The following is a 27,830-nucleotide window of genomic DNA, read 5'->3' as shown; positions in this document are numbered from 1 at the left end:
TAAGAATCCAAACTCTGAAACTTCACTTTGTTTCTGTTCAAGGCTGAGTTGATAGCATTCTTGGCTTGCTTTCAGACCCAAGGTTGTATGTGTTTGCAAACTGCCTGTCTGTTCTGGAAGGGGGTGGGCACTGTTCCCCATAAGTAAGCCTGTAACATTGCATGTGATTCTTTTCAGGAAAAGAAAACCTTTTTGCTTGCTGGAATAGTAATTAGCAAGCACCTTGTTCTAAGAGAGTTTCTGTGGCAGTAAAAAAAACCTGGTCTGCAGTACAAGAGGGAAACTGAGGCATGCCACCTTTAACTTAATAATTAAACAATAAAGTAATTTACTCAAACCCTCTCAAGCTGGTGTTCAAAATAAAAGCATACCATTGGGTAACAGCAGGCTGATCAAAAAGTAGCAAAAATCTGTAAAGAAAAAGTGTTCTAAAATATAATGCACCACCCCAATGGGGGTAGAAATGTTTTCTTGTCTTTCAGATCATCAGAAAGCACTGGTGCCAGCTGAAGAAAAACAACAAACAACAACAACAAAAAAACATGGTTCTGTCATGACATAATAAGTTTGTGTTCTGTGTTCTGTCCAGATTTGTCTTGTGTGTCTTGTTTGTGATATATGTATTTCAAACGTTGTTGTGTGTACAATATTGTTGTTTTAATGAAAGAATAATTTAAGTCCCTTGAATAATCTTAACTTTGTGCTTTACACAGATGGTTTTTTTGCTTTTATAATTCTAGTGAAGTTTTAGTAGCGGGCAATGCAGTTTGTACTGTCTGGAATGTAATGAAATCTGCTCCTCTACCTGCTGTTTTTCCCTTCTCTCCTACCATCGCCAGCTCCTTTACCGTCTCTGTTGGAACTGGCCCTCTTGCAAGATCAAGCCCCAGAATTGGAAAAGCAGGAGTGGAGACTGGCAGGGTTCACCTTGCACCCAGACCACTTGTGGTGCAGCTCTGATGGCCACATTGTTGCCCAAGTGGTCTTGCTACCCCACCTTGCCTCTGTGCTCCCTGGATTGTCGCACGTTGGCAAAGGGGAGATGGTAGCAATCCTTAAAACAAAATTGGTTTGCTCCCAAATTCTCCCAAGCAGCCAAAGATCACAACCTGCAGAAGGAGACAAAGAAACACACAAAATATAGAATGAGAGGGAGTGCCGGAGCCCTTGCAAGGCACCCGTCCCCCTCCTCCCTGCCTCAAAACCCCAGGAGCCACCCCCTATGAGGCCACCCACCCAGCAGCAGGGCTGTGTGAGGGAGGGATAGCACCACCCTCACAGGGATGGGCCTTCCCACACCTCCACTCCACCTCCCACACCTTCCACAGGCCTTTCCCAAGGGTGCCCCTTTTCCAGGACTCCCCTCTCCCCCGTCCCCATGCAGGGACTGTAGCCTTTCCACCATGAAGAGGACCCTGATGGTAGACTTCCCCATGCCAAATTGGTGGACCACTGAACGGTAACTGTCGGGGGTGGCGAGCTTCCATACGGCAATTGTGACCAGCTTTTCCAGGGTAATGGTGGGCTGCAGGTGGGTGTTGTGTCTCTGGAGGGTCAAGGCAAGCTAGGCACACAGCTCCAAGAAGGTGGCCTTCGGCATGCGGAAGTTGTTGAGCCACTGCTGATTGTCCCACTTCTCCATCACCAGTCAGTCCCACCAGTTGGATCTGATGTCCAGCCACCAAGTTCATCTCTCGACTGTGGGGTGCAGGGGCAAGGGCATTGCTCCCGTATGCAGGCAGGAGGACTCACAGATGAGCTCTGAGTGGAGTTGGGGCAGGATCATCAAGATGGTCTGCTGAAACTGCTGTATAACCTGCAGCATGACAGTGTGGGGCTATCACATGCCCAGGGGCAGCTCCAGCTCCATAGCAATAATAATAATAATAATAATAATAATAATAATAATAATAATAATAATAATAATAATTAATAATGCTGTGGTGTCCTTCAAAGCTGGACGGCTAAAGCTTTGCTGTCCCTCAGAGAGGTAGGTAAGCCCACAGCAAAATCTGAGAAATGGCTGACCAGGGGGATCCCTTTACGTGTCAGATAGCCTTAGGCAAGAGCACCAGGAAGTAACTGTTGACCTAATGCCCTCGCTGAAGTGATTACGGGTGGCCTTTTATGTGAGAGAGTTTCCAATCAGTCTGGACGCTCTCTTTCAAAAAAGCAGATAACTTTTTAAATGAGCTTGTGCAGTGTGGATGCTCTCTTTTGGAAGAAGTTTTTTCAGATGATCTCTTCCAGAAAAGCTTCTTTCAAAAGAAGCCTGCAGTCTAAACGTACCCTCAGTGACATTAAATGAAACAAACCACGATGTTGATGTACAAAAATCATTTGACAAAGCAATAATAAATGCTGATGTACCACTGGATAAACTATGAACTTCCATGTGCTACTCGAGAGAAAAGTAGGCCTCTTGAAAAGTGATCCCAACTTTTGCTTTTTCCCCCTGTTATTTGCCTTATCCATCATGATCATCCCATAGATAATTCATGTATGAAATTGTACAAAAATAGTTGTAGAAATTGCCAATTTCATTTGCTTGATCAAGAACAGCTATTGACAGTTCAAAAATGTCATTGAAGAGCTAGATCTTAAAAGACTAGCCTAACTTTGTCTCTTTCTACTGTATTATGAGGTGGTTATAAATCAACAATATTTCAGTATCCAATCAGTCCACAAATTTATGAATGCTTTCTCAGAAGAAAAAAAAGTCTTATCCACAACTGGAAGATAAGCAAACAGTGCAGGGATCTGATGTTTTTCACTGATATTATACAGCATCTCCAATCTCTGAACTTGACACACTAAGGAAAGGATAAGATTATTGCTGACCTTACTCAAGGGCTATGTCTAGACTGGCATGATTATCTGGAAATGCTTTTAACAGAAAAGTTTTCCATTAAAAGCATTTTCGGAACAGAGCGTCTAGATTGGTACGGACGCTTTTCCGCAAAAGCACTTTTTGTGGAAAAGCGTCCGTGGCCAATCTAGACGCGCTTTTGCGCAAAAAAGCCCCGATCGCCATTTTCATGATCGGGGCTTTTTTGTGCAAAACAAATCTCAGCTGTCTACACTGGCCCTTTTGCTCAAAAGTTTTGCGCAAAAGAGACTTTTGCCCAAACGGGAGCAGCATAGTATTTCCGCAAAAAGCACTGATTTCTTACAGTAGGAAGTCAGTGCTTTTGTGGAAATTCAAGCGGCCAGTGTAGACAGCTGGCAAGTTTTTCTGGAAAAGCGGCTGATTTTCTGGAAAAACTGGCCAGTCTAGACACAGCCAAGCAGTCTTCAGCTTCCAGAAAAAGTTTAAGATTCTGAAAAGAGACACAGTGCCAACAGATTTGAACAACTTTCCCTGTGTCAAATGTAGGATAAACACATTCTCAGAAATAACATTAGAAGATCACAATCTTAAGTAACAGAGGGGTAAATTATGAGGCCTTCTTTGATGAATTTCAGGCCAGGTTTTCAGATTTGCAAAAGCTGAGATCCTGCTTCACCTCACATTCCCAAAACCATGGTTACAGAAACCACTACTATGAAAACTGAACTATTGGAACTCCAGGAGGACCAGGCTGTACAGTCCTACAGATGGCCCACAACTGAGTTTTAGAAGCATGTGCTAGGAATGAAGTATCCATAACTAAAGATGACTGGTGATAGAAATGTAGCCGTGTTAGTCTGGGGTAGCTGAAGCAAAATGCAGGACAATGTAGCACTTTAAAGACAAGATGGTTTATTAGGTGATGAGCCAGACCCACTTCCTCAGATCAAATAGTGGAAGAAAGTAGTCACCTAAAGTGGAAGAAAGTAGTCAACTAAAGATGACTGGTGAGCAACCCATTTCAATTTCTGTTGCAACATATTGCTATGAATTGCTATACTCAGTGATGAAATTAATAAAATCTAAACATCTTAAAACCTAACAAAGCAATATCTTACCAGATTTCTCTGTATCACCTTGACAGCATATAAGCCAGATTTTCAGATACTTATAATCAGGATGGAGACTCAAAAGGCCTCTAGCTTTCATAGTAATTAAAAATGCATTTAAAAAATGCATTTATAAACGCTGTGAGTGTTTTGAAGCTCTTGAACTTCTGAAGTTTGTGTGTAGCTCAGAGACTCAGTAAGGGCATGGGAAAATATTTCCAAATAACTCCCCTTATTTTGAAATGACAAGCAGTGTCCACACTACCAAACCTGTTATTTCAAAATAAGGGACTATTTTGAAAGATATTTCAAAATAACAGGCTTGTTCAAAAGACATGGAATAGCTACTTCAGGATACTGGAAGTATCCTGGAATAGCACTGCTGTCTAGAGGCACCGTTGGGGAATACGCTTATTTTGAAATAGTTATTTCGGGAGTTATTATTTCAAAATAACTTATTTTGATATAATCTCATAGGGCACATCTTCCCAGTAGGGCTTTGGCACTGTCTACACAGCAGTAAGTCTGAGAAAGAAATCTCTTCCTCTGACTTCCTTTGCTTCTTGTGAAATGAGGGTTACAGGAGTTATAGTAAGAAGTCCTCCAGCTCGACATTATTTTGACATTATGTCAAAATAATTACTTGTACAGTAGATGCAAACTATGTTATTTCAGAATACTGTCAATTATTCTGAAATAACACTGCTGTGTAGACATAGATAGTGTAGACATAACCTAAGATTTTTGCCACCCCTGATCAATATAGCTCATACTTCAATGAATGTCATTTCTGCTTCCATACAACATAGTTCCAACCTTTTCTTCTTCCATATCACATCATAAACAGGAAAAAATAACCCCTCAGAAAAGTAGAAACTGTTCAGTAAAATACTATTAATATTTCAAGCAAAGGCTGAAATCAATGCAGTGGCTTGGCCTTTCCCCTTTAAAAATATAGATATACTCAAACTTTAATTTTGACTCCTAATATATAAATCCAAATCTGATGGAAAAACCAGTGATAAAGTGAAACAATAATTACATATAATACTGCACAATAGAAATAGTTTTACTGATACTTTGCCAAAGAACTATTTACTCCACCATCTCGTTTGCCAAATTTAGAAGTAAAGCCCTATGCTAAATAAAAATATACTGATAGAAAGATATGCATAAATAATACTGGACAAAGTAATGGCACACTGAACAAAGGCAGGGGAAAAAGCAAGGAAGCGCTGCACATAAAGAAAGGGGAGTCTGCTGATAATCCGGTAAAATACTGCTGATCTATTGTAGTCTTTTGGGGTGAAAAGTCTCCTGGTGAAGAGCACCAATAGAGGGCCTCTGCACCATTTAAACTACACAATATCGAGACATTGAGAGATTAAGCAGCCATGCAGAAGTGTCCCTAATTCCCTTGCTGGTGCTGTGTAGAAAAGTCTCAGTGCCATCTCTAATAGGCAGTGCTATAGGAGAAATGGCATAGGGATCCGACCAGGCAACAGGGTAATAATACACATCCTGTGGCCTAGAAGGGTGGATGAGAAGCTAGATATGAGTCAACAGTGTGCCCTTGTAGCCAAGAAGGCTAATGGCATATTAGGTTGCATTAAGAGGAGCATTGCCAGCAGATCCAGAGATGTCATCATTCCCCTTTATTCGGCTTTGGTGAGACCAAATCTGGAGTATTGTGTCCAGTTCTGGGCCCCCCACTACAAAAAGGATGTGGACGCATTGGAGAGGGTCCAGCGGAGGGCAACCAAAATGATTAGGGGGCTGGAGCATATGACTTATGAGGGGAGGCTGAGGGAGTTGGGTCTGTTTAGTCTGCAGAAGCGAAGAGTGAGGGGGGATTTGATAGCAGCCTTCAACTTCCTGAAGGGAGGTTCCAAAGAGGATGGAGAGAGGCTGTTCTCAGTAGTGACAGATGGCAGAATAAGGAGCAATGGTCTCAAGTTGTGGTGGGAGAGGTCCAGGTTGGATATTAGGAAAAACTATTTCACTAGGAGGGTGGTGAAGCACTGGAATGGGTTACCTAGGGAAGTAGTGGAGTCTCCATCCCTAGAGGTGTTTAAGTCTTGGCTTGACAAAGCCCTGGCCGGGTTGATTTAGTTGGGATTGGTCCTGCCTAGAGCAGGGGGCTGGACTTGATGACCTTCTGAGGTCTCTTCCAGTTCTATGATTCTATGATTCTAAGGGTACTGAATATTATTTTTGTCCATAAAGCAAACAACAGACTTGTGCTCTTATGTTTGAGTTTAGATATGCAAATGCCATCTGTGACGGGGTCCATTATGGGCGCGAGCTCGTGCCCCTCCCCGAGGGTCACGGCCCAGTGAGCCCGCCGTCTTACTGGTCTCTCGCGTACCTGTAAGGTTGTGGGCGCGAGCTCCCGCCGGCCCCCACCCTCCCCTGGAGGGGGGGCGCGCGGTGGGGCCCTGCGAGCCCTAGTCCACTCCCTCGATCCAGGAGGTGTCGGTCCCGCCTCCCAGGGGCCACTTCCTACTCCTGGTCCTTGTCTCTAGTCCCCCGTGGGGGGAAAAGTACACAGCATTGCGGGCAGGGGCTAGGGGGACCCGGGCCCGCCCTCTCCACCGGGTCCCAGCAGTTACCACTCCCTCACCCGGCTGAAGGGGTTCCAACCCGTAGCGCGTCAGCCCACAGGCACCAAAAGGTCCCTGTCCTGGGCTGCTTCCTAGCCGCCCCCGTGGGGTCGTCTCTGACCCCTGAACCGCCTGGTCTCACCTCTTCGCCCGCGGCGCCGGGTCCTTGGATCGGGTGCTCCCCCGACGTCCTGCTCGTCCAGCTCCACTGCGGCGGGAGGGATCGTCTCCTCGGCGTCCCTCCCGGGGTTTCTGCCGGCGGCGGGGCTGCTGCCCGCCCCGCTCTAGTGCGGACCGCTGCTGGTCCGTCACACCATCCCATACAATCATGCTTAGCTGTAGGCACAAAGTCTGCTATTAATTACTCAGAATTTCTGTGAGAAGGGCTGAATTTAACTTAAAATATATATTTAAATGGTTTAGTAAATAGCAATATGGAATAAAGTTTTAAATGTTTGGGAATATGGACTCAGTTAATAAATTTTACCTAGACTCTTTCTTGTGCAACTCACATTACTGACATAATCATTCTTTTCATTATAAGTTTTAATATGATTATACTGCATGACAAAATATTGTCAATGATTTTCTTAAAGCCAATTTATCCAATCAAGAAGTTTAGAGAAAGTCATTATTGTAGGATAGAAAAGATATATCATTTCCAGCATGGGAAGTTTGGATAGCATTTCTTGTTCAAATTGTTATTGTAACAATTAAATGAAGTAAGCTGAATGCTGCCTGATATCAAAATGAAATCAATTTCATCTTATTTAATTGACTCTTTAATTCTTGAGTGGGGCATACAGATTGAGAGCAATCTGACATTATGTCATTTCTATTTTGCATAGCTAAATTCAAACAAATTTGTCTTCAAGGTTGCATCCTGAAAGGCATATTGGTTAATTTAGATACAAAAGAACTAAGTGATGACTGTTTGGTTGAGAAAATTATCATCCAGGTCATAACAATTTTGTAGACACTACAAGAACAATCTCCCTTTATGGGTGCTGATTAAAGGACTCCATTTGTGTGTCATTCTTTCTGGAGTAATTTTTATCTATTCCGGACCATAATTACAAACAGCCTTCACAGCCTTTCAGCATGTGTGTCCACACGTATGCAGTTTTGCAGAGTCACATACCACACATGGTAGAATATCCATGTTCAAACAAAGGGCCCAAGTTTGCCAATACTTGCTACTGGTTGTAATACTTACTAAAGTCCCCACTGGAAGTCAGTAATTCAGATAAGACCAACATAATGGTCCATAGTTCTCCATATATATTTGTTCTGTAATTTGGGATAGAAGTTCAAAAGATCAAACTCTCTTCCTACTGCCATTTCCTCTACTTCCTAGTTTCATCTCCACTGGAAAGAGCATGAGAATTACATCCCTAATATTACACTGATTCTACTTTTTCATCATGAAGACAATGTTAAGAGTTGTCTGGAACAGTCTATAAATACCTAAATAGGGAAATTTCTGAATGTAGGCAGGTGCCTTAATAACTTGAGAAACAAGATCCAATTGCTGAAAACTGAAGCTATACAAATCCAGTTTACACTTCATATTAAGGTTCCATGACTGAAAACGATTAGTGAACAATTTATGTGACAAATTATTACTGATGATGTGATTTATAAGACAGTTGCATGCTACTCACTGACCTGCTGGACTCTAAAATGATTGTTTTAACCTTTTAATAAAGTCTTTATTAATCATATATTTTAATAGGACAATTAACCAGTGGAACAGCTAACTTTGGGACTTGGTGGGTTCTCTTTCATTAGTTTGATTCAAATCAACATGTCAAGTCTCATTGCTTTTCAGCCAATTCAAGAAACTGGAGTTACTGCAGTAATCACCTGAGGAAGTTCTATGCTATACGCTATACAGGAGGACAGAGTAGATTTCACAATGGTCTCTACTGGCCTTACAATACATGAATGTACATGCTATTCTCCCTCCAATTACTGTATAGCAATTTCCTCCACTTTCCGGTGGTAAATGTTTGCCTTGTGTAATTACCGTATATGCATGGTTATAACTTAGTAACTATACAGCATTCCAGAGTAACTGGCAGCTGTTACTAAAGTGCAATGGTTTGCATAATTATTGATCTCAATAACTTTAATTGGAATATGCCAACCCTTTCTGCTGGGCTCTTCTTGTCTTTTCTGACAGTCTTTTATACTCAGAAGATCAGTACTGGATCAGAGATAAATAGCAAATAATTTGTTTATTCAAACTCTTCCTAGCTGTGACCTCTCTAACATTCAGATCACACTGTAAGTTTCATGCACACACCTTAGAAGATAATTAACTGATCCTCCCATGTTGTGATAGTCCTCTGCACAGAGGTTAGGTCCGTCCATAAAGCATGGGACTTATGGTGTGATGCCTAAGTTTGTTGTGGTACTCTGCACAAGAGTGAATTTTATTCAGTCTGGTTTGAGTAAGACACTTAAAAATACTGGTCAAGCAATAAACTATAAATTTAGTAAACTACTGTTTACAGAAACCTAAGCAGATAATTTAAAGTAAAGAGAATAAGCCTTTATTTCACAGTGTGTAAGCACAGCTAGACATGTTGTTCCATTGTGTTCCAAAAATGTATAGATGTCAGTATAAAACACCTTAATTCATCTGTCACTGTTATTTTCAGCAGTTTGTCCCTGCAAAATTACTCTGCACATTTTTATTATTTCAGTTTTGAAACACCCATTTACTATTGGTAAGAGTTTGCCAAGGAAATTTTATACCTAAATTACAGTATTTTTTCTTCATTCCAAATAGGATACAACACAGCTTCAGAAAAACTTTTATTATTATCTACAAATCACAACGTATTCAATTCACATACATTATTTGAAATGAAAATTTCTTTAGTTCTGTCATCCCAACATAAAGAGAGCTTTTCTTCAGTGCTATCTGTAGCCACTTTAATAAAAAAAAAATCTCTGGCAACACTGATAACTTTATAGGACAAGCTCTTAATTAAAACTAGTGAACAATGGTTACTTCACTAATGATGATGAAGGAAAGAATACATGAGATATCACCTTCAGAAAATAAATAGGAAATACTAATGTTTAAGTCTGATGTATTGCTACCACTAAGTCATGTGCAATCAGCAACTGCTAGTGTGTGTGGTGGGAAAAATATACAAACTATTCTGGTAACACTTATGACTACTGCAATGATCAATGATTCTTCATCATCTAACAACTTAAAACATGAAAATAAATACAGCAACTTTGATTGGCAAGATAATGATGATTCATGAAGCTGTGGTATATAAAGGATTACTTCAACAGTCCAATGGGCTAATATAAACTATACTATGTTTGTAGTTGGATGTGCATTTATATTCTTTAAAAGATACTGTAGAAATATGGGAAGAGGTAATTGTAGACTAATAAAAAAAACAAGTTATATCTTTGTCTTCACCCCAGCTATTTCCAGAAATTGGAAGTCAATAGAGAAATGTATACAGAGCGATCAAGAAAGCACTAGCAGGCAATAGTGAGAACATTTTTTTTAGCACAATGAGGAATTTAGATTTTTTTGTTGGGGAAAATCATAACGATAATCTGGGCCAATTAGATATTGAACTGAAGCTTGTAGAATATGACACGATGTTGTCTTCTACTCTTGTATTAATATTTTCCAAACAGAGGCTCCACACTGACAGCTGCATTATCAGCATTTGTATCAGTATATTGAGCCTATCATAATCGGCCCTTGTAAAAGTAATGTGTAAATATATGCAGTCAGGATACCAAACTACCGTGATATTGTAAATTAGTAACATAAGAGTGATTTATAAAGTAAGGGTATGTCTACATTTGCATCCCTAGTTCGAACTAGGGATGCAAATGCAGGCATTCAAAATAGTCAATGAAGCAGGGATTTAAATATCCCACGCTTCATTAGCATGATCTCGCAGGCGCGCTAGTCCGAATCACAGCTGATTCAAACCAGAAAGTGCGCTCTGGGATATGTTAGTTCAAACCAAGCCCCTTGGTTCGAACTAACGTTACTCCTCAAATGAGTATTTCGAATGCCTGCATTTGCATCCCTAATTTGAACTAGGGTGCAAGTGTAGACATACCCTAAATAAACTATTACCCAGACATGAAATGTCGACATGCATAATGCAAACTTGTGTTTGTAATACAAAATCATATCTTAGAAAAATCCTAGAATGTTAAATAATATTACAAAAATAGTGGAATTAAATAGCTGGAGAAATTAGGGCAGGCAGCTTTTTTATACCAATGTTTTAAAATTTAATAGATTCAATATTAATGTGGTATTCATATAGTCCTTATGTGAAAAGATTTCATTAAAGTACACAAGGGAACATTTAGCACACCAGCAGGCTCTGCATGGACAGCTAATGCACAATAACACAGTACACTTTAGACTTCACGCACCACTAGTGCACGTCATCTCACTATGTAGCCAAACCCTGTGTGTCTGTACACTCTATTGAACAGTGTAACTTGACCTCAGTGTAGCCTCTAGGTTTTACTTCAATATAAATTAATAATCATAACCAAATAGTTGTGAATCATTAAAGCAATAAACCATGATTATGAACTACGATAGTAAGAAGTACTTTAAATACTCTTTCTCAATGACCTTAAATAAATTTTAAAATGTCACCAAATACCATTTTGCTATTTGAGGAATTTACCAGAGGCAGTCCTTTAAACTCCAAAGCTGAGCATCAAATTTCAATTCATATATGCAGAATATCCAGGTTGATTATTGGAATTCCCCAGATTGCCTGCTAAATTCATTGTGAAACTCCAGTTTGTTCATATTCCAAAGCTCTGGCTTCGATCTAAAATAGTTAAATCCAATATATAGTTTCTTTGTTTAAGGGGAAAAACTGGGTTCCACTGAACATGACGCAGGCCAAGCAGAGTTCCAATGAAACAGGTGCATGTCATTATAATTATGTGTAAAGCTGTTGTACTCCCCAAAAAACTGCACTATATTAAAATAGAGTATCAAGTTAGCAGGTTAGACTTTCACTTATAGAAAACTAATTAGTTGCCTTTATCTGTTCCCATGCAGATCCGTTTGTATACTATAAATCCAGAGGATAATATGAAAAGGTTTTCAGTTAGATATGAAGTGCCTTGTCAGAGAGCTGTGGGGAAGTTGTACTGCATCTGACAGATTCTACCACTTATGATCAGTCTTGAACAAACAAATGCACCACAGTAGCTCAAAATCCTCACACTCAAAATTGGTGCTCTAGAATAAATGAACAACCAAAGTCCTATCATCATAGAATCATAGAATAGAATCATAGAATCATAGAATACTAGGACTGGAAGGGACCTCGAGAGGCCATTGAGTCCAGTCCCCTGCCCCCATGGCAGGACCAAATACTGTCTAGACCATCCCTGATAGACATTTATCTAACCTACTCTTAAATATCTCCAGAGATGGGGATTCCACAACCTCTGTGGAAAATTTGTTCCAGTGTTTAACTACCCTGACAGCTAGGAACTTTTTCCTAATGTCCAACTTAAACCTCCCTTGCTGCAGTTTAAGCCCATTGCTTCTTGTTCTATCCTCAGAGGCCAAGATGAACAAGTTTTCTCCCTCCTCCTTATGACACCCTTTTAGATACCTGAAAATGGCTATCATGTCCCCCCTCAGTCTTCTCTTTTCTAAACAAACCCAATTCTTTCAGCCTTCCTTCATAGCTCATGTTCTCTAGACCTTTAATCATTCTTGTTGCTCTTCTCTGGATCCTCTCCAATTTTTCCACATCTCTCTTGAAATGCAGTGCCCTGCACTGGACACAATACTCCAAGTAAGGCCAAATCAGCGCAGAGTAGGGTGGAAGAATGACTTCTCGTGTCTTGCTCACAACACACCTGTTAATGCATTCCAGAATCATGTTTGCTTTTTTTGCAACAGCATCACACTGCTGACTTATATTCAGCTTGTGGTCCACTATAACCCCTAGATCCTTTTCTGCTGTACTCCTTCCTAGATAGTCGCTTCCCATTCTGTATGTGTGAAACTGATTGTTCCTTCCTAAGTGGAGCACTTTACATTTGTCTTTATTAAACTTCATCCTGTTTACCTCAGACCATTTCTCCAATTTGTCCAGATCATTTTGAATTATGACCCTATCCTCCAGAGCAGTCGCAACCCCTCCCAGCTTGGTATCATCTGCAAACTTAATAAGCATACTTTCTATGCCAATATCTAAATAGTTTATGAAGATATTGAAGAGAGCCGGTCCCAAAACAGACCCCTGTGGAACCTCACTTGTTATACCTTTCCAACAGGATTGTGAACCATTAACAACTACTCTCTGTGTATGGTTTTCCAGCCAATTATGCACCCACCTTATAGTAGCCCCATCTAAGATGTATTTGCCTAGTTTATTGATAAGAATATCATACGAGGCCATATCAAATGCCTTACTCAAGTCTAGGTATACCACATCCACCACTTCTCCCTTATCCACAAGACTCGTTTCCTATCAAAGAAAGCTATCAGATTGGTTTGACATGATTTGTTCTTTACAAATCCATGCTGGCTGTTCCCTATCACCTTGCCACCTTCCAAGTGTTTACAGATGATTTCCTTAATTACTTGCTCCATTATCTTCCCTGGCACAGAAATTAAACTAACTGGTCTGCAGTTTCCTGGGTTGTTCTTATTTCCCTTTTCATAAACGGGCACTATATTTGCCCTTTTCCAGTTTTCTGGAATCTCTCCTGTCTCCCATGATTTTCCAAATATGATAGCTAGAGGCTCAGATACCTCCTCTATCAGCTCCTTGAGTATTCTAGGATGCATTTCATCAGGCCCTGGTGACTTTCAGGCATCAAACTTTTCGAGGTGATTTTTAATTGCTCTTTTTTTATTTTATCTTCTAAATCTCCCCCCTTCCCACTAGCATTCACTATATTAGGCATTCCTTCAGACTTCACGGTGAAGACCGAAACAAAGAAGTCATTAAGCATCTCTGCCATTTCCAAGTTTCCTGTTAACTGTTTCTCCCTCCTCACTGACCAGTGGGCCTACCCTGTCCTTGGTCTTCCTCTTGCTTCTAATGTATTTATAAAAAGTCTTCGTGTTTCCCTCTATTCCCATTGCTAGTTTGAGCTCATTTTGTGCCTTTGCCTTTCTAATCTTGCCTCTGCATTCCTGTGCTGTTTGCCTATATTAATTCTTTGTAATTTGTCCTACATTCCATTTTTTATATGGCTCCTTTTTTATTGTTAGTTAAGTGGTCCCCAACCTTTTGGGGCTACCGGGCACCCAGGGATGGGGCCACACGTGCGCCCGGGGGTGGGGCCGTGCACTCACCTGGGGGTGGGGCCACCCATAGGCTGCATGCCTGGAGCTGGCGCCACCCATGCGCCGCACTCCCAGGGCTGGCGCTGCAACTGTGCTGCACACCCAGGGGTGGGGCCACCCATACACTGCGCGCCCGGGGCCAGAACAGCCCATGTCCCGTGCACCCGGGTCCACCACCGCACATGTGCTGAGTGCCCGGAGCTGGTGCCTGTGCTACGCGCCCAGGAACCAGCAACGCCCATGCACTGCGCGCCCAGTGGTGGGGCCGCCCATGTGCTGTGTGCCTGGGGCTAGCACTGCCCCTATGCAGCATGCCCAGGGCCAGCACAGACCTTGCACCGCGCACCCAGGGGTGGGGCTACCTAACCTTCACACGCCTAGGGCCAGCACCGCCCATGCACCCAGGGACTGACACCGCCCATGCGCTGCGCGCCCGGGGGCAGGGCCATTCCCGATCACTCTGCAGGCACACAGAAATGGCCCTTGGGGACCACTGTTTTAGATCATGCAAGATCTCGTGGTTAAGCCAAGGCGGTCTTTTGCTTTTTTTTCTATCTTTCCGATGCAGCGGAATAGCTTGCTTTTGGCCCTTAACAATGTCCCTTTGAAAAACTGCCAACTCTCCTCAGTTGTTTTTCCCCTCAGTCTTGATTCCCATGGGTCCTTAACTATCAACTCTCTGAGCTTACCAAAATCCGCATTCCCAAAATCCATTGTCTCTATATTGCTGTTCTCCCTTCTACCCTTCCTTAGAATTGTGTACTCTATGATTTCATGCTCACTTTCACCCAAGCTGCCTTCCACTTTCAAATTCTCAACCAGTTCCTTCCTATTTGTAAGGATCAAATCTAGAACAACTTCCCCACGGTAGCTTTTTCAACCTTCTGAAATAAAAAGTTGTCTCCAATGCAGTCCAAAAACTTATTGGATAGTCTGTGCCCTGCTGTGTTATTTTCCCAACATATATCTGGATAGTTGAAGTCCCCCATCACCACCAAATCCCGTGCTTTGGATGATATTGTTAATTGTTTAAAAAAAGCCTCATCCACTTCTTCCACCTGGGAAGGTGGCCTGTAGTAGACTCCTAGCATGACACCACCCTCGTTTTTAACCCCTTTTATCCTAACCCAGAGACTCTCAACACTCTCTCCTATGTCCATCTCCACCTCACTCCAAGTGTGTTCATTTTTAATATATAAGACAACACCTCCCTCCTCCCTTTTTTCCCTGTCTATCCTTCCTGAGCAAGCTGGACCCTTCCATACAAACATTCCAATCATGTGTATTATCCCACCAAGTTTCTGTGATGCCAACAATGTCATAATTGTAAGTTTCTGTGATGCCAACAATGTCATAATTGTACTTATTTATTAGTACTTCCAGTTCTTCCTGCTTATTACCCATACTTCTTGCATTTGTATATAGGCATCTAAGATACTGATTTGACCTTGCCTCCCAGTTTTGCCCTGACCCTCCATTCTCTCTGCCATTATAGCACACGCTCCGTCCCATTTCTGACCCATTTCCCAGGTCTCCATGTTCTCTACTTACCTGTGGGCTTTTCTTACCTGTCCCCGTTGAACCTAGTTTAAAGCCCTCCTCACTAGGTTAGCCAGTCTGTATCCAGATAGCATCTTCCCCCTTCTTGAAAGGTGAACGCCATCTCTGCCCAGTAGTCCTTCCTGGAATAGCATCCTGTGGTCGAGGAAGCCAAAGCCCTCCTGACAACACCATCCTCGCAGCCAGGCATTCACCTCCAGGATGCATCTATCTCTGCCCGGGCCCCCACCTTCGACAGAAAGGATCAAAGAGAATAGCACCTGTGCTCCAAACTCCTTCACCTGTACTCCCAGAGCATTGTAGTCACTCTTGATCTGCTCAGTGTCACACCTCACAGTATCATTTGTCCCTACATGGATGAGTAGTATGGGGTAGTAGTCAGAGGGCCAGATAATCCTCAACAATCCATAACATCTCAGACACAGGCCCCCAGAAGACAGCATACATCCTGAGATGAAATGTCAGGGCGACAGATGGGCGCCTCCGTCCCCCTCTGAAGAGAGTCTCCGACCACCACTACCCTACATTTCCTATTCACAGTGATGGAAGCAGACCTCCTAGCCTTGGGGGTATGAGACTTCTCCTCCTCCGTTGCAAGGGGTGATTCCTTATATCCTGTATAAAGAAGAGCATAAGGGTTTCCTAGTACCACAGCAGGAGGGTTCAGAGCAGAGGTGGAGCAATGCTTGCTGCCAGAATTAACCATCTGCCAGTGTCTGCCCTGAGCTGTCTCCTCTTCCATCAGTGGTGTGTCCACAGTCCTGTGTACTGGGACAGCTACCTCAGCTGTCTCCTCATGAACATGGTCCGGGAATTGCTCGTGGATTTGGGTGCTCCTCAACCTAACTACCTTCTCCTGTAGCTCTCCCACCTGCTGCCTGAGAGATTCCACCAGCAGGCACCTTTCGCATTGGATGGTCTCCCCAGCCTGGATATCAGTGAGTAGGAATTATAAGCCAAGTCCCTGCAAAACCACACCAGGATCTGGGTAGAGGCATCCATGCTCAGGCCCTCTGTCTGGCTACAGGCGCGGGTGGAGGAGACCGAAGCAGTGCTGGCACAGGTGTTGCGGGTCTTCCTGACCATCATAGGCCTCCCTCTGTCAAACTCCCTCACAAACTCCCCTGTCTGCAGCCCCCTGACCGCTTTCGCTCCCTGGTTGCTCTGCCTCTGGCTTTTAAAGCCTGCTTGCCTAGGCCAGGCCTGCCCCCTCGTGAGTCACACAGAGGAAGGCTGACCAAATGCAATCTGTGCATCTAATTTGGATATTCATAGGATGTCACTTTGGTATCTGAGTCAACACCAGTTCATCTAGATGCTTGCCTTCCCAGCAGACAATGAACAAATATTGATTTTCATATCTGTTTATATAAAAATAAGAGGACTGGCCACATTTTTCAAAGACCTCTCTGTATTAATACTTTGTTAAACGTTTGCATTGTTCTTCCCATTTTTTGCAAATCAGCACCTGTAAAGTTAAAAAAAACCAAAGATTTTAATTTCAAACTTCCCATTAAACTGTTCAATTATTTTAGCCTCCAGATAATGTGTTCTTGACAAAAATAGAAAATCTATCATCCTGTCAGTCAAATAAGTACTTTGGAATAGAGAAAAAGAGTCAAGTATGTAGCATTATGTGCTGTCCTAGATATTTAGGTTCCTAAACTGAAAATTCTTTTATAAACTGTTGATAAATAGCTAGAATAAAATCCCTACTTTTATTTGCAGTTCTTTTTGTTTTGTGTGTCATTCATAGTTCAGAATCCCAGAACAAAAGAAAACGTGATTATCAGTAATGTACCTAATGTTACACCCCCAAACTCTGGGCCTAACTCAGTAAATATTATGCCATATGGCTGCTGGTTCTTACTGTAATTAAGGTAGCAAAAATCAAAGGCAGGTGTGCTAATTAATCCATTAGAGTTTTCAGTAAGGCACATTGAGTTTGTCATGATGTCCTGGTTTCAGCTGCATTGATGGTTCCAAAACATTAACCATTTAGCTTGAAAATGTTCACTCTGACTGGATGAGTATGTCTTGGTGGTTGTGAATGCTATTCAGGGTCTGTCTTGAAGCTCATTGTATGCAATGTGTTTTACATCAGACCCCATAATGAGCTTGCAAAACAGTCACGCTTCCTTGGATCAAAGTTGGGAATTTTGGCACTGCCTTCAAAGTTACCATTGAGTCAAGCCACTTATTTGGATCTATGATGTGGATTTAAGTACCTAAACATATACACCCAGATTTAGAAATGTGGACTGATGCAGTTTTTGCATTAGATGGAAAGTGGATTATGTAATTGGCAACATTTTTAATTATGCCATAAATAATTAAATGACTTTTAGAGTGCTAGGTTGCCAACTATTAGGTGAGCTATTCTTACTGTACTGTCCTTTTATAGAAAATCTTGGCATATGAAGCAGCTTGTCAAATTCTCTACACCAGTGCAGAAAAAAAAAAGCAAAGGATCATTATGGAAATGATTAATTAAATCAGAAGAATATAATTATATTAACCAACAGAATCACAGAAAATATGTCATATTTGGCCAATACAGTCAAATCTGAAAATGTCAGTATTTGTTGTTTATTTTAACTGAGTCATCCTGTTTGTATACTGTTTGTATATTTGTAGCATGAAATAGAGCTGAGTACTGATTCAAAGAATCCTCAGGTTTTTATCTGTACAGCAAAATCTAATTTTTTACTCTCTGTGTACAGAACATTTTAAATGAATAAATCAGTTTTAAAGATACTAGTAAATTGCACATTGGGGGCTAAGTTTTATACCTTCTTTCATCACCCCTTCAAGATTTAAGAATTGTGCAAGATATGGCAGTATAAAAGAGGGATGCTAACATAGATTTAGGTTAAGTTTTTGTGGTCTCAATCAAAACCGGAAAATAACCTTTTTGTGATTTTGGATCTGCTGCACAACAAAGCTGTCTGATGGGCTCAGATCTGTGAATTAAAACTCTTTATTCTGCCAATGTGATCTTCATTGTATGTTCTTCACTTAATATAGTTAATATTTTTGTATCACATCAATACTCAGAGGTCCCAGCAAAGATAAGAGTTCCATGATTGTGGTAGTTGAGCAAAACTTACCAAAAGAAGCCCTTTACCCAAATTCCTTAGAAAGAAGTATGAAGAAAAAATCCTTACCACGAGAGAATAAGCTGTAGTATTTGATGGCATAAGAGTTGTTTCAAAGAACTAAAGTTGCTTAAAAAGGAGCTATACCTTTCAAAGGGATAACCATGTTAGACTTTAATGGTGCTTATACACTGCATTGTAGCTCGAAATATGCAGTTTGAGCTACACAAATTTGCCAAATTGTCTACACAGCGCCAAATTTAAAAATAACCCACTATTCTGAAATGTCCCTTACTCCCTGTGAACTGAGGTTTACAAGGACATTGGAATAGCGAGCCCATTATATTTTGAAATAATGGACTTGCTGTGAAGACACAGGATAGCTATTTCAGGATACTCAGATAGCAGGGCTATTTCCAAAATAGCAATTCTGCATCTTTAAATGCACCCATTATTTTCAAATAATGGGTGTGCTTTTATGGCATTCCTGTAGCCCTAGTTCCATGAGGGTTACGGGATTTGTCAGAATGAGTTTTATTTTGAAATTTGTTGCTGTGTTGACAATAAGCTATCTTTAGCGTAGTACAAATTGCATAACTTATTTCAAGGTAAGGGTTCTGTGTAGATGCACCCTAACTAAAAAACTTAAAAAAACCCGAATGATGATGCAGCACCTTAGGCTATATCTAAACTAAAATGCTATTTCAGGATACTGCAGTATCCCAAAATAGCTATTCCGTGTCTCCCCAGAAAGCCTGTCATTTTGGGATCGCTATTCCACTGTCTCTGTAAACCTCATTCTCTGAGGAGTAAGGGGACATTTCGGAATAGTGGGTTATTTCAAAATTTGGCATTGTGTAGACAGTGCCAAATTACAAAATAAACTACAGGGCGTCCTTGTTATAAATCGCCTCGATATTCATCGTTTCATATATAAGTTGTCAATTAATTAAGAAAACTGAAATCATTATACATCACATAGATTATAGAATCATAGAATACTAGAACTGGAAGGGACCTTGAGAGGTCATCGAGTCCAGTCCCCTGCCCTCATGGCAGGACCAAATACTGTCTAGACCATCCCTGATAGACATTTATCTAACCTACTCTTAAATATCTCCAGACATGGAGATTGCATGACCTTCTTGGGCAGTTTTATTCCAGTGTTTGACTACCCTGAGAATTAGGAACTTTTTCCTAATGTCCAATCTAAACCTCCCTTGCTGCAGTTTAAGCCCATTGCTTCTTGTTCTATCCTCAGAGGCCAAGATGAACAAGTTTTCTCCCTCCTCTTTACAACACCCGTTTAGATACCTGAAAACTGCTATCATGTCCCCCCTCAATCTTCTCTTTTCTAAATTAAACAAACCCAATTCTTTCAGCCTTCCTTCATAGCTCATGTTCTCTAGACCTTTAATCATTCTTATTGCTCTTACATCATTTTTCTGCACTTACATCATTTTTCAAGGGACAAAAAGATATCAACGTAAGCCAGGTGAGTTTAATTTTAAAAAATGCAGCTCCTGCTGGTGCTGCTCACAGCCGGGCTGCTCTGGAAGAATTGCTCAAATTCGGGGCTCCTTACAGCCCCCAGACTAGTGACCTTTCCAAACAGGCCACAAACCGGTCCCACAGAGCGCTGCAGCTGACTGCCTGAAGCCTCACGAGCAAAACCCCTCTGACATCCCAGCAATATCCGTGCCCCAGATGGCCCCGGGCCTGCCCTCAGGTGAGGGGTCTTAGAACCCAATCTCACCTACCCTGAACAAGTTCTGTCCAGGTCCAAGAAAGCAGCCACAGATCCCAGGGCAATTTACTCTCTGGATCTTACCCACAAATCACGCTGAGCCAGTCCTTTAGAATCTACAATCTAAAGGTTTATTACTACAAGAAAGAAAAACATGAGAGTAAGGTTGTTAAAGAATCATACATGACATGCACTGAATCTCCCAGTTCTGGATGCAGGCTCTAGCAGAGATGTTATAGCTGCTGGCTTAAAAGTCCTTGTTGCACATCCTATGGCAGGATGGGCCCACGGTTCTTCCCGGCTCGTGATTCCCTGCGAGGCTGCATCTGGGGTCAGAAGCAGATCTGAAGACCACATGGAGTTGGCCCCATGGCCTACTTATACCCCTCCTGGCTGCTTCCAAGCTGGAGGGAGTCACATGGCCAGTGGCCAGGTGTGTCTTTGGCCTTCAGAGGCCCATTGTTCCCTGGAGCTTCGCTCATTAGCATGTCCATCCACAAACATTCTTAGCCCATTACTCAAGCACATTCAGAGACATTTCCGGTCTCCATACAGATTACAGATTCCTAACTCCACACACAGACATTTTACAGATATATGAAGAGCAGATACAGAATTGGAAGAAAGTAAGCTTTTGTTTGACCCCTCACATGGCCCCCTTTGTACCACGTTTGGGGCGACCCCCCCCCATGGGTGCAGCAGTGACCCGGCTGCTCTCCTCACAATCCAATAACATGACATAGGCAAACACTTGGATACTCACCCCACCAGCTTACAACACAGCCTCCCAAAAGCCACACTTACCTTAGCTCCTCTCAGATGTTTCCCAGGCAAACTCCGTTGTTGGCTGCTGCCCTGTTTGCTGCTCCAGGCAGGGAGTTTCACTGTTTCCTGTGGCAGGGAGGCAGTGGGACCCTGCACTACTGAAAATAATTGTGTAGACAAGGGTGTGTACAGTATTCACTCACATACATACACCCTTTAGGCATGTCTTTACTCTGCTTGCCTAAAGTATGCCTCACAGTCTTCACTGACATTTATGCTTGTGTTAGTGGGGCTATGCTGGTAAGTACTCAACATGATGCTGGAAGAAGAATAAGCCCACTCAGCTTGTAAGCTGTTCAGTGAAGAGACATTTGTGTTGGTTTATTGGATCTAAGTGCTACTGCAATAAAATGTCATTTTAATAGGTCTCTGACATTTTACCACCATTATGCAGCTTTCTGAACTGCAAGCTGTTGGTAGAGTGCAATGTTTTTGAGAGTTTTACTCCTTCTTAGCCATATCTAAGTGGTTTAAATCTAATTATTTTAGACTTTTTCATTAGTCTATGCACTTTGGGAACACAAAATATCTGAGACATTTTCTTAGTTTGCCCATCTTAGATCAAGTTCCAGAGTCAGTTTGTGAAATACTTCAGAACCTAGCTCTTATTGAACCACAACATGATTTCAGTTACCACAAAATTATCAGAATTTGGGGCATTATTTTAAATACATCTTACTTGTTTTAACAGCACTGTTTAAATATGATCCCTGTTTATATTCTCTCCATCTCATAAGTAAGCTCTGGCTTCCCTTAAAGAAGCAGTTCCCACTGTTTAGCAGTAGTTAAATATTGTAATATTCTAATGTTTTCAGAGAATGGGGCCTCATTGAGATAGACACCGTACACAAACATAGTAAGTCCCCATGCTAATGAGCTCACTGTCTTAACAGCTTGAACAATTGTTGAATTACTCTCAGGTTCCTTGAACATGTACTTAGAACTGAATGTTCATGATGTCATCAGCAATGCTGGATAGTTAGTCATTATGAAACCAAAACCAGTAAACTTATCAAATCTTATTAAATGAGAAAAGCTGCCAAAACCAATTTGACAGAGAAGCAACTGAAAGAATAATTGTATCCAATTGGCTTCTACAACCTACTTGAGCCAAATTCCCTTCTGATCTTAAGTAATGCTCTTCCTGACTGTCCAGTAAGGGTATGTCTACACAGCAGTGTTATTTTAGAATAAGCTATTTCAGAATAGAAACTCTGAAATAGCTTATTTCGAAATTGCATGTCTATACTACAAATGCCCATTGAAATACTGCTGAGCTATTTCAGAATAGAGCAACTACACTGATTGGAACCTCAGTGTTATTTAAAGCACTCCAGAAGCATCAGGACAGCAGTCACTTCCCGGAGCTACTTCCTGAGGCTATCAGAGTCTTGTGCTTAAAGGCACCCCTCTGTATAGTCGTGACTCAGGCTCTTCTCCTTTGCCTACCTCCTCCAGCAAAGCCTTTTCACTGCCAACTCTGGTTGTCCTTGTGGACACCATAGCACTTCTGCCATGATGCTGGACCAGCTGCAAATCAGTCTCCATGTCCTGGACCTCATGCTGCACCTCCTGGTGCAGATTTTGAAGGCAGCTCTCGTGGCACTGCAGAACCAGGACCCGCTGCTCTCTGCGGGGGCACTTCTGCACCTCTCTCCATGTGCTGCTCATGCACCACAGCCTCTCCCACCCTCCACTGTGCACCATGCACCATGCACCACCATTTCTGGTGACTGGACACCAGTTCTGACTGGTGGGACTGGATTGTCATGGAGCAGTGAGATGACCAGCAGTGGCTCCAGAATTTCCATATGCAAAAGGATACCTTTCTGAAGCTGTGTGAGTGGCTTACCCCTGCCCACAGGCAATGGGACACTCACATGTGACCTGCCATCCCCCTCCAGAAGCAGATCACCATCACTCTGTAGAAGCTCGCCAAGCTGGACAGCCACCACTAACCAGTTAGGTGTAGGGAGAGCTACTATTGGTGTTGTGGTATGCAGTTAAGACGCTCTTACTAAGTTATTGGGAGGGTGGTGAACTGCTGGAATTGGTTTCCCTAGGGAAGGGGTGGTGTTGGTGGAAGCTCCCATCACTGGAGTTTTTCAAGTTCTGCCTTCACAAAGCCCTGCTGGAAGATGGGTGAAGTTGGGGTTGGACCTCATATGTGGGGGAAGAGGGGCTGGACTCGAACATCTCCTGAAGGCTCTGGCAACCTTGTGAGTCTCTGTTTGTCTCCTTCCACAGGTGGTGAGGGCCATTAACACTATCCAGCTGCACCGGCTCATCCTGCTGCATGATGTGAACTCCACCGTCACTGGCTTTGCCTCAATGGGCTTTCCAAATCGCAGGGGGCCATCAGAGTCATGGATGTCGATATGCCAATGTCCATCACGGGGGATGCTGCCTACCCTGTGCTCCTCTGGCTTATGAAGCCCTACATCAGACACCTTCACCAAGGCAAGGAATGGGTTAACTCTGGGCATCTAAAAGGGAGGTTCCACTGCCTTCTCATTAGCCTGGACCTCAGCAAGTGGAACTTCCCGCAAGTGGTGGTGGCCTGCTGTGTCCTCCACAATATTGATAAGAGTAAGGGGGAGACACTCCTGCCAAGGTGGGAAGAGAGGCCAAGTGGCTCACCTGGGCTTTTGAGCAGCTGTTCATGGGTGCCATATGGCAGGGGTCTGTGAACATCCAGGAGAGCCTAAGGGAGAGTTTCAGACAAGGACACCTACTGGACTGTCCCCTGGGCATCTCCACAAGGGGCATGTGCATTTCCCCTCTGTGCCTTTCCTCCCATACCCCTACCTTCTCCTGGTCTCCCTTCCCACCTCCCCTTTCCCTGTTGATAAAATAAACCAGATCTTTTGTTTTGAGCTAAACCACTCTATTTTTTGCTTAATTGGGGTAATTGTAACTGGGAAGGGAATGGGGAAACAACCTGAAAGGGTGGAAGAGGGGTAAGAAAGGAGAAGGAGGGGGAGGAGAGGCTCAGGGCTGGGGCTCAGAGTGACTTCTGCCTCAGGTGGTCCCCCCACCCTTGGGGGGTTAGTGGGAGAAGCTGGAGGGGCTGGAACAGGAGTGGAGGCAGGAGCAAGAGCAGGAGCAGGAGGGTGGCTGCTTGACTGCTCAATGGCAGCAACCAGGCAATCGACAGTGGCTATGTATGCCATGCACATAGTGTGGGCCTCTTGTGCCAACTCCCACTAGGTGGTGCAGCCCAGTTCCTGGTCTGCTTCCCATGACTGGTCCTGCCATGCAAGAGACTGCTGGAGATTATGTAGTCAGGCAACGTGTTCCCGCTCCAGGTCCTCATGGGCCCATCTGTGGCAGTGGCTCCCACAGGGTTGGGAGGCTGGCACAAGAAATGTTGGCAGTGCCTCACTCAGGGTATGTCTACACTACCACCCTAGTTCAAACTAGGGTGGTTAATGTAGGCAACCGAAGTTGCAAATGAAGCCCGGGATTTAAATATCCTGGGCTTCATTTGCATCTTGCCAGGCGCCACCATTTTTAAAGCCCCGGTAGTTCAGACTCCGTGCCCGCGGCTACACGCGGCATGGAGTAGGTAGTTCGGATTAGGCTCTCTAATCCAAACTACCGCTACACATCGTTCCACGAGGAGTAACGGTAGTTCGGATTAGAGAGCCTAATCCGAACTACCTACTCTGTGCCACGTGTAGCCACGGGCACAGAGTCCGAACTACCGGGGCTTTAAAAATGGCAGCGCCCGGCAAGATGCAAATGAAGCCCGGGATATTTAAATCCCGGGCTTCATTTGCAACTTCGGTTGCCTACATTAACCACCCTAGTTCGAACTAGGGTGGTAGTGTAGACATACCCTCACAGATGGTCCAGCTGTGAAGAACAAAGAGAATGGCAGTCATCCCAAGAGACAAGTTGTATGAAGCCTGGCCCTCATTTCTGAAGTGACACCAAAAGGTCACAGATCAGACGATGGTGATGTGCTTGGAGCAAGGCCATCTGTGGCCTACACAATGGGCCTCTTCCTCCAGGGACACAGATGTTCCTGGGAAAGCCTCACTACCCCTAACCCCCTGGGATAAGCAGGTGTGAGAAGGTGCCAGCCAGGCCAGGAGCCTGCGGGTGGGAGAGGAGCTATGGAGTGGCTTGGATTTCCTCCATGCCAATCACATTCCGGGTCCGGCAGTAGCAGCACCCCATATAGAGAGGACTTCTATTCCTTTCTGCTGGATGATGGGGGAAGGGGTGTTGGAAGAGGTGTATGTGACCAGCAGATGCCACTTGCTGAGGAGGGTGCTACAGGGCTCCCCTCCACTTCCTTCCCCTGCCATCAGGCTCCCCTAGCAGGATCATGGTGTCCTTTGCCTTGCCATGCCTGCTCGGGAGCACATGCTGCCACAAGAGAGTGTGCATGCCCATATGCTCTGTATGGAATTGCTCTGTATATGAGTCCTTGACCCCATCCTCCTCAGTAGTGGCTTATGGTGGGAATGTATCCCACCATGGAGTCAAGAGTAAAGCAAGCCTCTCCAGAAACCCTCTGAGCAAGAGCACAAGAGTCCTCTGAGGAAGCCTCATTGGGGCTGTCTGCTCTGGACTGGTGTTCCATGTGTGTCCATGTGCACAGGCTGTTGCATGATCCCCAAGCCATGAAGGCCAAGTGAGGAGCATTCGGTCCCTTCCCACCCGATGCCTGCTGCCCTGTGTGTGACTAGGGAAAATAATGGAACTCCCCTGATGGTCCTTCTCTGGCTTTGTCCGATCCATGAACAACATCCGGGGTCAGTTGTGGGGGGTGGGGAAGGGGGCGGGTACCATCTCCAAGGACTGGCTGAGCTCCTGGCTGGTAGGCATTGTGAATTCACTAGCCTGCTTCTTCACCTCCTCCTCTTCCTCAGCCACAGGCCTGTCCTCCAGGAGGGTGACAATAGACATCACCCACTCTGAAGCCACAAGAAGAGGGACCCTCCCACCCAGGATACCATGGAGGTGGTCAAAGTAGGGGCAGGTCTAGGGTGCAGCCAGGATGGGGTCCAGGACAGGGGCTTTGGAGCTGCCTGCAGCTATGCTTGCAGCTGTGTGTGGGAGGGGGAGAGGAGTGCCTCAAGTGGTGTGCTGGGGTCTGTCAGAACTGAGGTCTGTCAGAGATGGGTGCTGCTGTGTGGCACGGTGCTAGCAGGACTCACATTTTTCCACAGACTGTTTCCCCCGAGTCTGCAGCTTTAAGGGCTATAGGGAAAGGGGAGCTATACAGTTCTGATGACTGTGGACAGAGTGGCCACCAGGGAACCTGTGGGAAACCCTGGAAGCCACTTATTTCAAAATTATTCCAGCTGCCCCATCTACACCCCCCTCCTACCCATTCAAAGTAATTATTTCAAAATAGGTGTTATTCCCCTTAAAATGAGGGTTGCAGAACTTGGAATTAATTTGTTATAATCAGAGAATCAGAGAATCGTAGGCTATAAGACACATCAGAAGGTCATCAAGTCCAGCTCCCTGCCCAAGGCAGGACCAATCTCAACTAAATCAACCCAGCCAGGGCTTTGCCAAGCCAATATTTAAAAACCTCTAGGGATGGAGATTCCACCACCTCCCTAGGTAACCCATTCCAGTGCTTCACCCCCCTCCTAGTTAAATAGTTCTTCCTAATATCCAACTGTCACCAGTTCCCCCAAATCTTACCCGTCCTCACCCATATGGGAAGGTAAATGTTTGCTTCTATAAGCGCCAGCTTGTGGTCCTTTCCGACTGGTCCTACTCTGGACCGCGTTTATATTAGAAAGAGCCCCTAGGGGTTCAGCGTCGATGGACCCTCAGGGTCAGAGAAGGGGGCTCGGGCCCTCACTCTCTCCGAGCCTCAGCCCAGGGCCCTAAGGCAGGGACACTCGTCCCTACTCAATGGAGGGGGTTGCAGCCCCTAAACCCTCCACTCACAGGTTCCACGGCCATGCCCTGGGCCACTTCTTCCCCCAAGACTCCTCTAATTCCTGGCTACCAGCTTGGAGCCAGGCTTACAGCTCCTCTCCTCCTGTGGCAGGTGTCGCCTCTCTCTGTCTTGCCCTCCTCTCCGTCCTGGCCCTTTGCCCCTTTTAAACCACCGGCCCCGGCGTCTCTGGCCAGCCCCGCCTCCGCCCACGCCCCCGCCCCTGCATTTCCCGGTGGTCCGTGATCGTGGCCCTTTCCTCACCACCCGAGGTCTGGGGTTGGCTGTAGTGCGGGGCGGTGCTGCCTTGCTGCCTGCCCCATCACACCAACTTAGACCTATCCCACTGTAACTTGAGACCATTGCTCCTTGTTCTGCCATCTGTCACTACTGAGAACAGCCTTTTTCCATCATCTTTGGAACCTCCTTTCAGGAAGTGGAAGGCTGCTATCAAATCCCCCCTCACTCTTCTCTTCTACAGATTAAACAAACCCAAATCCCTCAGTCTCTCCTCATAAGTCATATGCTCCAGGCCCCTAATCATTTTGGTCGCCCTCTGCTGTACCCTCTCCAATGTGTCCACATCCTTTCTAGAGTGAGGGACCTAGAACTGGATACAATACTGCAGATGTGGCCTCACCAGAGCCGAATAAAGGGGAATAATCACTTCTCTAGATCTGCTGGCAATGTTCCTCCTAATGCACCCTACTATACTATTGGCCTTCTTGGCTACAAGGGCACACTTGACTCATATCCAGCTTCTATGTAGACACTATGTAGACACAAGGGTGACAACCTCGGC

Source organism: Pelodiscus sinensis, chromosome 9 (genome assembly GCF_052426305.1).
Source record: "Pelodiscus sinensis isolate ZL-2025 chromosome 9, ASM5242630v1, whole genome shotgun sequence".
Taxonomy (NCBI): Eukaryota; Metazoa; Chordata; order Testudines; family Trionychidae; genus Pelodiscus; species Pelodiscus sinensis.
The sequence above is the reverse complement of the archived record's forward strand: the minus strand, read 5'-3'. Positions refer to the sequence as shown.